The 15,895-nt window shown below is 42.8% G+C and overlaps 1 protein-coding gene across 2 annotated transcripts in view; it reads left to right on the top strand.

The window, feature by feature from the left end:
- The window catches only part of vps41 (VPS41 subunit of HOPS complex), a 217,226-nt gene that overhangs the window by 57,610 nt on the left and 143,721 nt on the right, over window positions 1-15,895 (top strand). The window lies entirely within an intron of this gene.

Consider the following 15,895-nt stretch of genomic DNA (forward strand, 5'->3'; position numbering starts at 1 on the left):
TGGACTCAGACCCCCAAGATTCCTCTGGTCCTTCACACTGCCAAGAGTCTTGCAATTAATACTATATTCTGCCATCATATTTGACCTACCAAAATGAACCACCTCACACTTATTTAGGTTGAACTCCATCTGCTACTTCTCATCCTATCAATGTCTCGTTGTAACCTCTGCCAGCCCTTCACTCTATCCACAACACACCCAACATTTGTGTCATCAGCAAATCTACTAACCCATCCCTCCACTTCCTCATCCAGGTCATTTATAAAAATCACGAAGAGAGTGGGTCCCAGAACAGATCCCTGAGGCACACCACTGGTTACCAACCTTCATGCAGAATATGACCCGGCTACAACCACTCTTTGCTTTCTGTGGGCAAGCCAATTCTGGATCCACAAAACAAGGTCCCCTTGGATCCCATGCCTCCTTACTTTCTTAATAAGCCTTGCATGGGGTACCTTATCAAATACCTTGCTGAAATCCATATACACTACATCTACTGCTCTTCCTTCATCAATGTGTTTAGTCACATCCTCAAAAAATTCAGTCAGGCTTGTAAGACACGACCTGCCCTTGACAAAGCCATGCTGACTATTCCTAATCATATTATGCCCCACCAAATGTTCATAAATCCTACCTCTCAGGATCTTCTCCATCAACTTACCAACCACCGAAGTAAGCTCTGCAATCTCCTCCCTCGCCTCCCACAGTAGCCAGTGCCGGTGACTTACCCAACTTGATGCTTTTCAAAAGCTCCAGCTCATCCTCTTTCTTAATGTCCATATGCTCAAGCTTTTCAGTCCGCTGTAAGAAATCCCGACAATCGCTAAGGTGCTTTTCCGTAGTGAATACTAAAGTAAAGTAAGTACCTCTGCTACCTCCTCCAGTTCCATACAGACTTTTCCACTGTCATGCTTGATTTGTCCTATTCTCTCACGTCTTATCTTCTTGCTCTTCACATACTCTTAGAATGCCTTGGGGTTTTCCTTCATCCTGCTCACCAAGGCCTACTCATGGTCCCTTCTGGCTCTCCTAATTTCATTCTTAAACTCATTCCTGCTAGTCTTATAATTTTCTAAATCTCTATCATTACTTAGTTTTTGAACCTTTTGTAAGCTTTTCTTCCTGACTAGATTTTCAACAACCTTTGTACATCATGGTTCCTGTACCCTACCATCCTTTCCCTGTGTCATTGGAACGTACCTATGCAGAACTCCACACAAATATCCCCTGAACATTTGCAACATTTCCATCCTATATTTTTCTGAGAACATCTGCTCTCAATTTATACTTCCAAGTTCCTGCCTAATCGCTTCAAATTTCCCCTTACTCCAATTAAACGTTTTCCTAACTCGTCTGCTCCTATCCCTCTCCCATCCTACCGTAAAGGAGATAGAATTGACTCCATATTTACTTCTTCCTGTTCTACTGATGAATTGGAATCCCAAGTTATGTTAAATGCACTGTGTAGATGCAAATTTTTGTTCAATTTATCTTGTGAATCTTCCTGCACAAGGTGCTAACTTTAGTTAGCATGGTAGATGGAAGCAAAATATTTAAGGTGCTTGTCATACAGACTTGTCCTAGGCCCAGCATGTAAGTGCAATTATGAAGAAAGTACAGCAGTGCCTCTGCTTATGAGTTTGCAAAGATTCAACATGACATCTGAAGCTTTGACAAACTTCGATAGATGTGTAGTGGGGAGTGTGTTGACTGGCTGCATTATGGCGTGGTATAGAAACACCAATGCCCTTGAATGGAAAATCCTACAGAAAGTACAGGATGTGCTATCACAGGTAAAGCCCTCCCCACCATTGAGCAAATCTACATGAAATGCTGTTGTGGGAAAGCAGCATCCATCATCAGGGACCTCCACCACCCAGAACATGCTCTCTTCTCACGGCTGCTATCAGAAGCAAGATACAGGAGCCTCAGGACCCATACCACCAGGTTCAGGAACAGTTAGTGCTCATCAACCATCAGGCTCTTGAACCAAAGGGGATAACTTCACTAGCCCCATCACCGAAATGTTCTCACAACCAATGGACTGACTTAAAAGAATTTTTCATCTCATGTTCTCAAGATTTATTGATTATTTATTTATTTATTTATTCTTTTTGTATTTCCATAGTCTTATCTTTTGCACGCTAGTTGAATGCCCAAGTTGGTGTGGTATTTCATTGATTGTATTACAGTTATTATTCTATAGATTTGTTGGTTATGTCCACAAGAAAACAAATCTCAGGGTTGTATATGGCGACATTCATGTATCTTGATAATAAATTTGCTTTGAATATACAATTTAAATCAAAATGCTGGAAATTGTAAATGAAAGAAAGAGCATGTATCAGGTTGATGATAATTTTTTAATTAGCAGCATTCCCCCCTATTTATTCCTTTTTTTCCAAGTGGATTAATTATGAGTCCTGGCCTGAATGGAGATGATGCTGTAAATCTTTGTCCGTCATATTTAGAAGTGTAAATAGGACTTGCGTTTGTCCTATGAAGAGGAATGATCCTGATTGGACTCTGGAGACCCCTTATTGTCGTTTCACTCCTGGGTTTGGAGATTCTCAAATTCCTCTCTGCCTCCTAATCATTATCTTCTCAAATAAAGGGGATAGAATTTCAACTGGTTGTTAAGAATCTATTTACTGCTTGCTCCATTTTTGTCATATAGCTCCTGTAAGCTGTCCAGAATCAGAATTATATGACTGACATATGTAGTGAAATTTTATTTAGTTATTTATTGGGACAGAGCATGGAACAGGCCCTTCCAGACTGCAAACCGTGCAGCCCAGCAACCCTACAAAGTGCATTTGTTATCGAAGTATGCATACTATATACAATCTCGAGATTCATCTTCTTTACAGGCAGCCACAAAACAAAAACACTCAATGAAACCCATTTAAAAAAAAAAGAAAACCCTCAAACAGACAATGTGCAGAAAGAAAGCAAATTTGGCCCATCAAATCTGCTCTGCTAACTGATCCATTTCCCTCAGCCCCGATATCCTGCGTTCTCCCCGTAGCCCTTCATGCCCTTAAACCTCTGCCTTAAAAATGCCAAATGACAGCCTCCAAAGTTGCCTGTGGCATCAAATTCCATAAATTCACCACTCTCCTCATTTCTGTTCTAAATGGATATCTTTATGCTCTGAGGCTATGCTATCTGGTCCTAGACTCCCCCACCACAGGAAACATTCTCTCCACATCCACTTCATCGAGGTCTTTCAACATTTGATAGGTTTCAATGAGATGCCCCCCCTCATTCTTCTGAGTTCCAGTGAGTACAGGCCCAGAGCCATTAATCAGTCCTCATACGGTAACCCTTTCGTTCCCAGAATCATTCTCATGACCCTCTTCTTACTCCATAGCCAGAGCATCCTTTCTTTGAAACGAGGCTCAGAACTGCTCACAATGCTCAAAGCAAGGCCTTACCTGTGCCTAATCCTCAGCATTACATCCTTGCTTTTATATTCTAGTCCTCTTGAAATGAATGCTAATGTTACATTTGGCTTCCTCAGCACCAACTCAGCCTGAGAGAATAGCCAAAGACTTTTTCCTAGGGCAGAAGTGGCTAATACGATGAGACATAATTTCAAGGTGATTGGAGGAAACTATAGTGGGGGTGTCAGAGGTGACTTTTTACGCAGTGAGTGTTGGTGTATGAGATGCCCTACTCGGGGTGTGGTAGAGGTAGATCCATTAGGGACATTTAAGAAACTCTTAGGTAGACATATGGATGATAGAAAAGCGAAGAGCTATGGAGGAGGGAAGGGTTAGATTGATTGTGGAGTAGGTTAAAAGGTCAGCAGAACATTGTGGGCTGGAGGGCCTGTACTGTGCAAGCAACACTTTAAAATAGACTAAGGTTTACTTGAAGAGTCTGCAAAGCTCCATGGAGGAGAGCCAGACTACCTTTGAACAACACACACAAAATACTGAGGAACTCAGCAGGTCAGGCAGCGTCTTTGGAGGGGAATAAGGAGTTATTGGATACTGGCACGTATGATCAGGTGTTCTTCAGAAGTCAAGAATGAGTTATAAAACTTGTTGCTTATGATTGTTTATTAAGCCTTGCAAGAATATTGAATCCGAATCAGGGTTCATATCACCGGCATATCTTGTAAAATTTGTGGTTATGTGGCAGCAGTACACAATAAAAACTGTAAATTACCATGACTATAAGGCAATGGCCCCTCGAGTCTGCCCCAGCATTCAGAAATCTGGTGGCAGAGGGAATGAAGCTGCACCTGATTTATGAATCATTGAAGTGAGGGTGGGAGGGTCATTCTATTGCTTGAAACAACCAATCTGCAACTACTAGAAAACACACTGAACATGTCTATAAGTAATTTCATAAAAATACAAAAAAAGCATAAGAAAGGTACAGGAGCCTCAATGATTCAGGAACAGCTTCTTCCCCATGACATCCGATTTCTGAATGGACTTTAAACCCATGGACACTCCAATATACTTTTTGCACTACTTATCTAATGTAACTATTTAATATACATCTAATGCCCTTGGACAACATCGGTGGCGTGGAGAGGGGAACTTGCAACTTGGGCAACTGCCGGTCTTCTATAAAAAAAACCTTGCCCAGGCTTGCGCCCTGGAAACTCTCCAAGGTGCAAATCCATCGTCTATTGAGACTAACGGAGGCCAACTACACACTAATGTACATACACTTAATACATTTCAGATTTTTCTTCTATTACTATGGACACATGTCTGTGATATCAAACCTGATTTTGAAACTGCAAGGAAAGTAACAATTACACTGTGGGGACTCCTGAAGAAAGGTCCCGCTCAATACGTTGACTGTTTATTCCTCCCCATAGATGCTGGCTAACCTACTGAGTTCCTCCAGCATTTTGTGTGTGTTACACTTGATAAGACCTCACACACTGCTCCATTTCGAGTTTACGTTGGCCTAATATCCTTCCAATGCAGATTTTCCATAGGGGATGCAAACGAATCAATTACCTATTTGTTAGCAAGGCAAGTTAACGAATGACCGATTGATCACTTTAGCTGAGTATCTAAGCAGTGAAAGCCAGTGTGATAGATGCTGAGGGAGACGACATTACCAAAAATGATATGATTATAAAAGGCTGTCCTAATAGTTAGCAAATCGAAAAGCTGACAGAATCCATACTAAAGGGTATTTTGTCCGGATTTTACAGTCTTGGTTTAGGGGCTTAACTGTCAGCTCTCTTATAAATCTGCAGTAGTGTTTTTTTTTGCAACAGTATGATTTGTCTTCTTTCAAATCAACTTTAGATATGACAGCGATGGGTAGGGATATCTTATGTGTCTCCTACAGGAAAGAACAAGTATTATTCTCATGATTTCATTCCTGGAGAGGTGCCGGAATCTCTTTATTAGATACGTTTCTAGAAGCAGCTATGTCACTTGGATATAGTGTGGGCTGCACAATTTTATAAGATTGCTAACTGATACTTTGTTGTCTTCCTTGCAGTTCCTAAGAGCAATGAGAAAACATGACCCCAATATTTCACCCAAACTGCAGACTCTGATTTGTGTCAAGAGCCTTTACTTTTCAGGGACTGACCAACAGTTTCAGCAACAATAGCAGCAGTCAGAGATAATCTAGTGAATTTAGCCAGCTCCATCTTGGGCACTAGCTCCCCGTCATTGAGAACATCTTCCAAAGGCAATGTCTCAAAAGGTGGTATCCATCATTAAAGACTTTCACTGGCCTCTTCTTATCACCATCAGGGAGGGGGTGTGGGAGCCCAAAGTCACACATTCAGTGCTTTAGGGATAGCTTCAATGTGTTAGGAACAGTTATTACCCCTCAACCAGCAGGCTCTTGAACCAAATGTGATTCAGTAATGGTTCTTTTTCCATCATGGATTTATTGAGTATGCCCACTTGAAAATGAATCTCAGGGTTGTATATGGTGACATATTGGGTACTATGATAATCAGCTTGAGCTTTCTTTCCCCTCCACCATCAGGTTTCTGAATGGTCCATGAACACCACCTCATTATTTTTGCCCTTGGTTTGTACCACATTTGATTTCTTAATAACTATACATTTCTTATTGTATTTTATAGTATGTTTTGTGTATTGCATTGTACTGCTGCCACGAAACAGCAAATTTCACCACATAATTCAAGTTTAAATGTCATTCAACCAAATGTGAATACCCACAAATACAGCTGAATGAAACAGTGACCCTCCAGGGCCAAAGAAAAACACACAAGCAACGGTCACACACAGCACAAAGCACATGTAGCACGTAGAAGATATACAGTCACAAAAAAATATAATACAGCCTGAGCCCGAGTGTCATATCCTATTGACTGATGGTGTCCGATGTTATCGGCAGGAACAAGCCCACAGCAGTCTGATCATCACACACTAGTGTAACGGCAGACGAACTCAATCCAGCTTGTTTTCTACTGAGCAAATGCTGGAGGGCAGTACCAGCGGGAGGAGCCATCTCTCAACCCAGCATGGACACCGCCCCACGCTGCCTCCAGCGTCTCCTCTCCTAGGCAGATCTAATAGAAGAGCCAGCGGCACGAAGCCCGGGTCTGCACCACAACCGAGACCATGCAGCTCCCCCGCTATTGGTCTCTCCAATGAAACAGTGAACCAGATTTGCAGTATTCCACATTACCAATATCCTCCACGGTCTTCCGATCCCAACAAAAACACCCAAGACAATCACTGGTACTGTTTGTTTGATCCTGCACCTTCTCTGACACCACACACAAAATGCTGGTAGAACACAGCAGGCCAGGCGGCATCTGTGTTCCACCAGCATTTTGTGTGTGTGTTGTTGTTTGAATTTCCAGCATCTGCAGATTTCCACGTGTTTGCCCTTCTGACACCTTTTCCTTTGGGTGGTTGAGGCAGGCTACAACACAGTGCGCAACATGTCCAACTCTCCGGCTATCCAGCAACCTGCTGATGGGGTAGGCCTACAGAACTCGAAGTTCTTAATAACCAGCAGTGTTTTATGATGGCAAAACAAGACATAAGAGGCGACCAATTACACCTTTGGTTGGACCCAGAGAGGCCACTGCTGTCATTCCTTAACCCTGGTCATTGTCACTGATAATAAACCTGAATCTGAAATGGTGAGAGGGAAGGAGCATTTAGCAGGAATGTATAGAAGGAAGAGTGGACAAAGCCTGCCTGAAAACAGGCGAGGTGGCTCAATGCTTCTACTGGGACAAAGTGGCTTTGTTTTAGTCAGTGTCTTAACAGAGTGCACGTATCAAAAATGAGAGGCTACTATCCAAATAATTAATTTTGCTTGCAAATTTGTTATCCTGCAGGTACACCCTATGGCCCAGTAGCAAAGAAGATCTGTTTTGACAGGCATTTTCAAGTCAGCTTTGGTCAGAGCTTGAGAAGTACACAAAAGTTTCAGGGCATGGCACCGCCTTGTAATAAATGATTTCAAAGTCAGGCGACTAATTTGAAGCAACAATTACTAAAGGTGAAAAGAGAGAGAGGAAACTAGTTCTGCTGCTTATGTGCATGTATGCCAGACTTCTGAATTGAATAATATTAATGGAGTTTGGTCTGGTATGTGGGGATATCCATGTTCAACATTTATAAACCATGGACTGGGGAAGATTGTCACGAAGAACAGACGAGGAGGGCAGGGTGAAAGGTGGCTCTGTGCTCCTCCGCCACATTCTTGTGACAAAGCTGCATTGATTTTGGTCATTGGTTAATAGGGAGCAAGTAACAAAAATGAGAGGATACTTTCATAATATTTTAAGTTTAATTTTGCTTGCAGATTTGTAATCCTCCTGCAGGTAGGGGCTATCCACCGGTAACAAATGAGATTGATTTTAACAGTCATTCACAGGTTATTTGAAAAACATACCGAAATTATAGGACAAGGCAACTAGACCTTCACAATCGTGTAATAAATGGCATCAAAGGCACATGACTAATTTGAAAGAACAATTATTAAAGGTGAAGAGAGAAGGAAACTAGTTAGTTTTGCTGTTCCTTTGTAGGTATGTCAGTCTTTTGAATTTAATAATATTAATGGAGTTTGTTCGTGTTTGGGGCTGTCCATGTTGTCTATGTACTGTATAAACAGGGAGAGCGCGCATTAAAGCTCCCCTCAGAGGTGCAACAGCGCCACCAAGTGACCAGAGATTTCCACTGCTTTATTGAAAGGATTCTTTTTGTTGGCCTTGTATATATAGCTATGGTGCCTAAAGCCTGATTTATATTCCTACGCTGCATCTGTGTCATAGGTACTGTGTACCTTATGCCATAGGGTGATGTGTACCTCCCCAAAAAAGTAACTCACGCGTCGTGGCGATGCTGACCACAGCAACTGTGATTGGTCTGCTTGGTAGCATCGCATTTCCGGTTGCTTCTTCTCCGTCATGTCTGTACACCGATGCGAAATAGATGAACCAAGTCGTCAAATCTACCTGCGGACATGTGAAAATGCTTGAAATGCATTTCCTCGTCCATGTCTCTCATGAAGAAACTCAACACAGTGGCATAGAAACCCCACCGTCAACTAGTGTTTTGGCGCACACCAACGCATGCTCGCTATGGCGTAGAGCCAATGCAGAAGTATAAATCAGGCCTACGACGTAGCCCAGACATACAAGTAAGACTTCTACATAGTACGGTCTCTGTCAATGTGGAGCGGAGAGTCAGTCTGTAAATCCGGGAACAAAGGATGTTGAGAAAGGTGAGGGTGGAGCACCATGAGAGGGATGTGGGACAGGTGGCAGAGAAGATGTGCTGGGGGTGGGGGGGTGGCATGGGTGCAGACACAATCAACCCTGAGACACCAGACAAGGTCATTTGATTCCAAACAATTGGTTTATTGATCATTATAGTGCTTTCCGCTCTCTCCCCATCCCCTCTCCCTGCCCCCTTCCCACTCTCAGTCCACAATAGAGACCCGTATCAGCATCAGGTTTATCATCACTCATGTTTGTCATGAAATTTGTTTTTTTTTGCAGCAGAAATACAGTGCGATACATAAAATTACTACAGTACTGTGCAAATGTTTTGGGCTTCCGAGGTGTACATAAAACTTTTACACCATGCTGTATTTTAAAAAATTAAATTTAAAAATTGTGCAAGAAGAGAGCAAAAATAGTGAGGTATTGTTCATGGGTTCATTGTCCAATCAGAAATCTGATAGCGGAGAGGAAAAATCTGTTTCTAACACTTTCGGTGTGTGTCTTCAGGCTCCTGTACCTCTTCCCTGATGGTAGTCATGAGAAGATGGTACATTCTGAGTGGTGAGTGTCCCTAATGATAAATGTCTCATTTTTGGGCTTTGCCTTTTGATGACGTCCTCGCTGGACATCACACAAAGATGTTTGAACTTATTCGTTAGAACCTCAGAACATGACGACAAGAGAACAGAGGAGATTGCACTGATGCCCCGACTACAATCCTTCTCAAACAGTTACCACTTCCAAAAAATTATCTGGCCATTCATCTTTTTGCTGCCTGTGGAACCAGCTGTGCAGAGGTTGTCTACAAACATTCCCCACGTTACAACAGGGACTGAAGTTCAAAAGTTCTCTTTACTCTGGTGCCATGAAAGTACTATATATTACAATTTCTTTTAATAATTCATTCAACTTGGCTGTTCCATGTTGGAGAGATACCTCAGAGGAAGCACTGAGACCATAAGCTGTAGGAGTAAAATTACGTCACTCATCCCATTGAGTCTGCTCCGCTATGGCTGATTTGAGCCATTTATTTGTTCATTATGTGTGGCGTTATATAACAAGGGTGAACATGGTCTTTTCATGACGATGATTACTCTTGGCCAATTTCTCTGCCATACTATATTTTTGTATGCTTACTATCAAATCTCCCCTCACTCTCCTATGCTCTTGGGAATTTAATTCTAACCTTTTCCTCAAGTTCCAGCAACAACTTTGTAAATTTTCTCTGTACTCTTTCAACCTAATTGATATCTTAATATTGTTCCTCTCTGAAACAAATCTTAATGCTGATGAGACTAGTGTGTGGTATCATTGTCTTCCAGAATTAATATTCGCTCATTCATTATGTGCCGTGTTGCATGACATGGGTGATCATGCTCTTTCCATGACTGTGATTGTACTTGGCAAACTTTTTCTACAGGCATGGTTTACCATTGCCTTCTTCTGGGCAGTGTCCTTACAAGACGGGTGACCCCAGCCATTATCAATAATCTTCAGACATTGTCTGCCTGTTGTCAGTGGTCACATAACCAGGACTTGAGATATGCACCAGGTGCTCATACGACCACTCAGCACCCCTGCTCCGATAGCTTCATGTGACCCTGATCAGGTGGGGTGAGGGGGTCTAAGCAGGTATTACATCTTGCCCAAGGGTGACCTGCAGGCTAGCGGAGGGAAGGAGCACTTTACACCTCCTTTGGTAGGGACGTATCTCCACCCCCACTGAGTCATTGATCTGACCATTGGGAGGTTTAGTTTAATTTAATTCAAGTTTAATTCTCATTCAACCATAAGTGAATACTCATGAATATAGCCGAATGAGACAGCGTTACTCCGGGGTCGTGCACACAGGACAAAGCATGCACAAGATTGCAAGCACAAAGGGTATTACAATCATGCTGTAAAAGAGCCCCAAAACTCGTGCCATGAGTCCAGTTGAGCACAATAGAGCCTGTCTCTCGCTGCGGGGAATGCTTGGGGGGGGGGGGTGCTGTGCCACACCACCTTTATCTAGTAACTTCCTGCTGTTGACCTTGCTCCCACAGGCCTGCAATGACCTGCTATCCCTCCTGACCTTCTTGAATAAAGACTACCCTGCTACCGTTAGTATCGCCGTTGTGGCACAGTAGTGTAGTGGTTAGCACAATGTTTTACAGTGACCCAGGTTCAATTCCCACTCTGCCTGTAAGGAATTTGTACGTTCTTCCTGTGACTGTGTGGGTTTCCTCCAGGTGCTCTGGTTTCCTCCCACAGTCCAAAGATGTGCCAGTGGGTAGGTTAATTGTAAATTGTCCCATGGGGTGAAATTGGGGGACTTCAGGATAGCCAGAAGAGCCTCTTCCACACTGCATCCCAATAAAAATAAATGTCCTTCCATCTCATTATTGCACAAAGTTTAATTCCATTTGAGAATCCTCAGATAATTAACATGTTCACATGCAGCAAGACGTGCATGTCGGCATGTTGGAAGGTCATCTCAAGTCAAGTCATCAAGTCACTTTTTATTGTCATTTCAACCATGACTGCTGGTACAGTATATAAAAATGAGACAATGAGGCAGGGGTGGGTGTGAAAGGAGGTTGCAGAAAAGACCTACACAGAGTATGTGTGGAGAGGATGTTTCCAGTGGTGGGAGAGTTCAGGACCAAAGGGCACAGCCACCGGATAGAAGAACATTCTTTTAGGAATTTCTTCAGCCAGTGGGTGAGGAATCTGTGGAATTCTTTGTCCTAGGTGGCTGTGGAGGCCAAGTCATTTGGTATGCTGTAAGTGAAGGTTGATAGGTTCTTGATTAGTCGAGGGGTCAAAGGTTAAGGGGTTAGGCTGAAGAATGGGGTTGAGGGGTACAGTTGGCGGAACAGATTGGATAGGCTGAATGGCCTAGTTCTGATGGTCTAATGTTTTGTTTTTATTGCTTGTTTTATATTTGCTGTGTATTTCATTGAAAAATACCGAGGCAACTGTAAACAGTGGAAAACTCACTGAACAGCCATATGTATATGGGTGATTACATAAAAATACAAGCAAGCATAACAAAGTTACACTGCAAAGGAATAATTCTACAGGCCAGTCCAACACCGGTTTCCTCCCACATACCAAATACGTACAGGTTGGAGTTACTGAGCTGTGGGAATGCTACATTATCAATTAAGGGATTGGACATGCTAGAGGCAGGAAGCATGTTCCCGCTGATGGGTGAGTCCAGAACTAGAGGCCACAGTTTAAGAATAAGGGGTAGGCCATTTAGAACAGAGATGCGGAAAAACTTTTTCACCCAGAGAGTGGTGGATATGTGGAATGCTCTACCCCAGAAGGCAGTGGAGGCCAGGTCTCTGGATGCATTCAAGAGAGAGTTAGATAGAGCTCTTATAGATAGCGGGGTCAAGGTTTATGGGGAGAGGGCAGGAACAGGGTACTGATTGCGTATGATCAGCCATGATCACAGTGAATGGCGGTGCTGGCTAGAAGGGCCAAATGGCCTACTCATGCACCTACCGTCTATTGTAGCATGGCAACACTTGTGGGCTGCCCCCAGCACATCCTTGGACTGTCTTGGTTGTTAACACAAAGAACCCATTTCACTGTATGTTTCGATGTACAAGTGACAGATAAAACTAATCTTTGATCTTTGTATCCCCATTGCCTTTGTCTCATGAAGAAACTCAGCACAGTGGCATAGAAACCCCACTGCCAACTAGTGTTTTGGCGCACACCAACACATGCTCGCTACGGCACAGAGCCAACACAGAAGTATAAATCAGGCCTACGACGTAGCCCAGACACACAACTATAAATCAAACCAATTTCAAAGATTTAAAGTACATTTATTATCGAAGTACACAAAATACAACTTTGAGATTCGTCCTCCCACATTCAAGAAAACATCGAACACCCAATGGATGAAAAAAAGGAACAAATTGTGCAAACAGCAAAAAGTGAGCGAACAACACGGTGTCAGACATCAAACCCGTAGTATTCATCTTTCTTTCTTTAGCAATCTTTTTATTAATTAAAAAAAGTACATGTATATAAACAAGAGGAGAATTAGCTCAAATATCTATATCGATAACAATTCATATAAAAGGTAAAATAAACGTTATCAGGATTATTCCTAGTATTAATCTAATAGTATATGATAAAAAAATAAGATAACCAATTTTCCTCTTATCATTCCATGAAAAGAAGAAAAAAAATAAAGAAACATTTATAATTTTTATATACACAAAAAAATCCCCACTAGAGAAAAAAAAGGACTGGGGAGCCCAGAGTAAAAGCAAGAAAAAAGAGAAACTTTCTGATCAAATCCAAAGTTTTGAGAAAGTAACTGGAAGAACAATAAATCGAACCATATGAAAATATCGAATAAAAGGTCACCAGGTTTCTTCAAATTTAAAGGATGTCCGACTTCTTATTTTCTCTAAACTTAGAAAGGGCATAATGGAGGTGAGGCAATGAAGAACAGTAGGAGGACATTAGTTTCATTCAGCGCCTTATCGCTAGCCACTGCAGGCAGCAGAACCCTTCTTCACTGAAGCGCCCCAGTCCACATCGGCCGCTCTTACCAAACTGCTGCAAAACAGCGAAGAAAAGTAACCAGAATCCATGAACACATGCAACATGAGCTGTCAGCAGCACGTCACCGTCGTCCGCTGGCATCATCTGGACTATACTTTTGGATTCAGTGTTCCACGTTGCCTTGAATCCCATGCACTGGAAGCTTCTGAACCAGTTTCCCTTGTCAAAGACTTTACAGCACTTTCCTCATTAATACGTTTTGTTGTACACTTCAAAAAAAATCTATCAAATTGGTCAGACAGAATCTTCTCCTCTCAGAATCTCACTACCTTTGATCAATCGAACTGTAGATTAATCCTGTCTCTCAGATTTTTTTTCTTATAATTTCCCCAGCATGGCCCTGTATTTATCCCTGCTGCTATTAAATAAAGGTGCCACTTTTGCTGTCCCCCAGTCGCCTTGCATGTTACCCGTGGCCAGAAAAGATTTAAAAATTCAGATCCATCTCTCTGTCGCTGTTGATGCCTGTCGGTCCCCGAATCGGGGGCTTGGTCGAGCAATGTCATTGGAAGAGCGAGTGGTAGATCTGTTCTCATTGTTGCAGGAGTGACTTCCTGCGCTCGCTGCTGCCTGTCTGAGATACTGAAGAGTGAGGTTATGGGCTGTCGTTTTTAATGGTCTCTTTGGGACTTCTGTTATTGCTTTCACGGTGGTGGGGCGGGGGGTGGGTCGATTCTTCCGGCACAAATGCGGGGGGGAGGGGAGGTTCAGTGCCCCTGTTTTTGTGATGGGAGGGGGAGGGTCGCTTTGGGGTTCTGATGTTTTTATCACTCATTCTTTAGGGATTCTTGTTTTGTGCATGTCTGTGAAGAGTACAAGTTTCAGGTTGTTCACTGTATACTTCCTCTGCTATTAAATTGAATCGTTTGAACCATTTGAAAACTTTTTGTTCAGCCCACAGCAATTTCCTTCCTTGTCTCCCAGTAGCCAGGATATATCACATCAGGCATGAAGGACTTTTAAACACAAGAGATTCTGCAGATGCTGGAAATCCAAAGCAACACACAAAATGCTGGAGAAACATAAGACAAAGGAGCAGAAGTCAGCCATTCAGCCCATTGAGTCTGCTGCACCATTTCATCATGAGCTGATCCAATCTCCCATTTAGTCCCATTCCCCCGCCTTCTCACCATAACCTTTGATGCCCTGGCTACTCGGGTACCTTTCAATCTCTGCCTTAAATACACCCAATGACTTGGCCTCCACTGCCTCCCGTGGCAACAAATCCCACAGATTCACCACTCTCTGGCTAAAAAAGTTTCTTTGCCTCTCTGTTCTGAATGGGCGCCCTTCAATCCTTAAGTCATGTCCTCTTGTACTAGACTCCCCCAACTTGGGAAACAACTTTGCCACATCCACTCTGTCCATGCCTTTCAACATTCAAAATGTTTCTATGAGGTCCCCCCTCATTCTTCTGAACTCCAAGGAGTACAGTCCCAGAGCGGTCAAACGTACCTCATATGTTAACCCTCTCATTCCCAGAATCATTCTAGTGAATCTTCTCTGAACTCTCTCCAATGTCAGCATTGGAGCCTTTCTTAAATAAGGAGCCCAAAACTGCACACAGTATTCCAAGTGAGGTCCTACCAGTGCCTTATAGAGCCTCAACATCACATCCTTGCTCCTATACTCTATTCGTCTGGAAATGAATGCCAATATTACATTCACCTTCTTCACCACCGATTCAACCTGGAGGTTAACCTTAAGGGTATCCTGCACGAGGACTCCCAAGTCCCGTTGCATCTCAGAACTTTGAATTCTCTCCCCATTTAAATAATAGTCTGCCCATTTATTTCTTCTACCAAAGTGCATGACCATACACTTTACAACATTGCATTTCATGTTACTGTACTTTATGAAACCCTGCAGGTCAGGCAGTATCTATGGAAATGAACAAACAGTCAACATTTTGGGTTGAAACCCTTCTTCGGGACTGGAAAGGAGGGTAGAGGATGCCAGAATTAAAAGGTGGGGGAGGGGAAGGAGGCTAATTAGAAGGTGAGTTGTGAAGCCAGTTGGGTAAGAAAGATAAAAGGTTGGAGAGGAAGGAATTTGATGGGAGAGGAGAGTGGGTCAGAGGAAAAAGGGAAGGAGGAAGGGACCCGGTGGGAGGTGGTAGGCAGGTGAGAAGAGGTAAGAGGCCAGACTGGAAAATAAAAAAGAAAAGGGTTGGGAGGGAATTTTTTTTACCGGAAGGAGAAATTGATATTCATGCCATCAGGTTGGAGGGTACCCAGGTGGAATATAAGGTGTTGTTCCGCTCTGAGAGTGGCCTCTTCCTGGCACACGATGAGGCCATAGTCCAACATGCTGGAAGGGGATTGAGAATCAGAATTAAAATATTTGGCCACTGGGAGGTTCCACTTTTAGTGGATAGAGCAGAGGTGCTTGCTCTAGAGCTGTCTGATCTGATACTCTGTTCTTTAACACGTTATAGAATTCTGACTCCCACTCTTGTGTCCTCCCTGCACAATATCATGCTACCTCTGAGAAATATTCAAGAATATTTTTCACCCATGTCCTCTGGCATTGTAGTGCTGCCACAAATCAATAAATATGTTGTCATGAGAGTCCGTGTGCAGGATTCCTTAAAGGCTAACTTGCAGG

The sequence above is a fragment of the Hypanus sabinus genome, chromosome 1 (assembly GCF_030144855.1).
Source record: "Hypanus sabinus isolate sHypSab1 chromosome 1, sHypSab1.hap1, whole genome shotgun sequence".
In the NCBI taxonomy this organism is placed as follows: domain Eukaryota; kingdom Metazoa; phylum Chordata; class Chondrichthyes; order Myliobatiformes; family Dasyatidae; genus Hypanus; species Hypanus sabinus.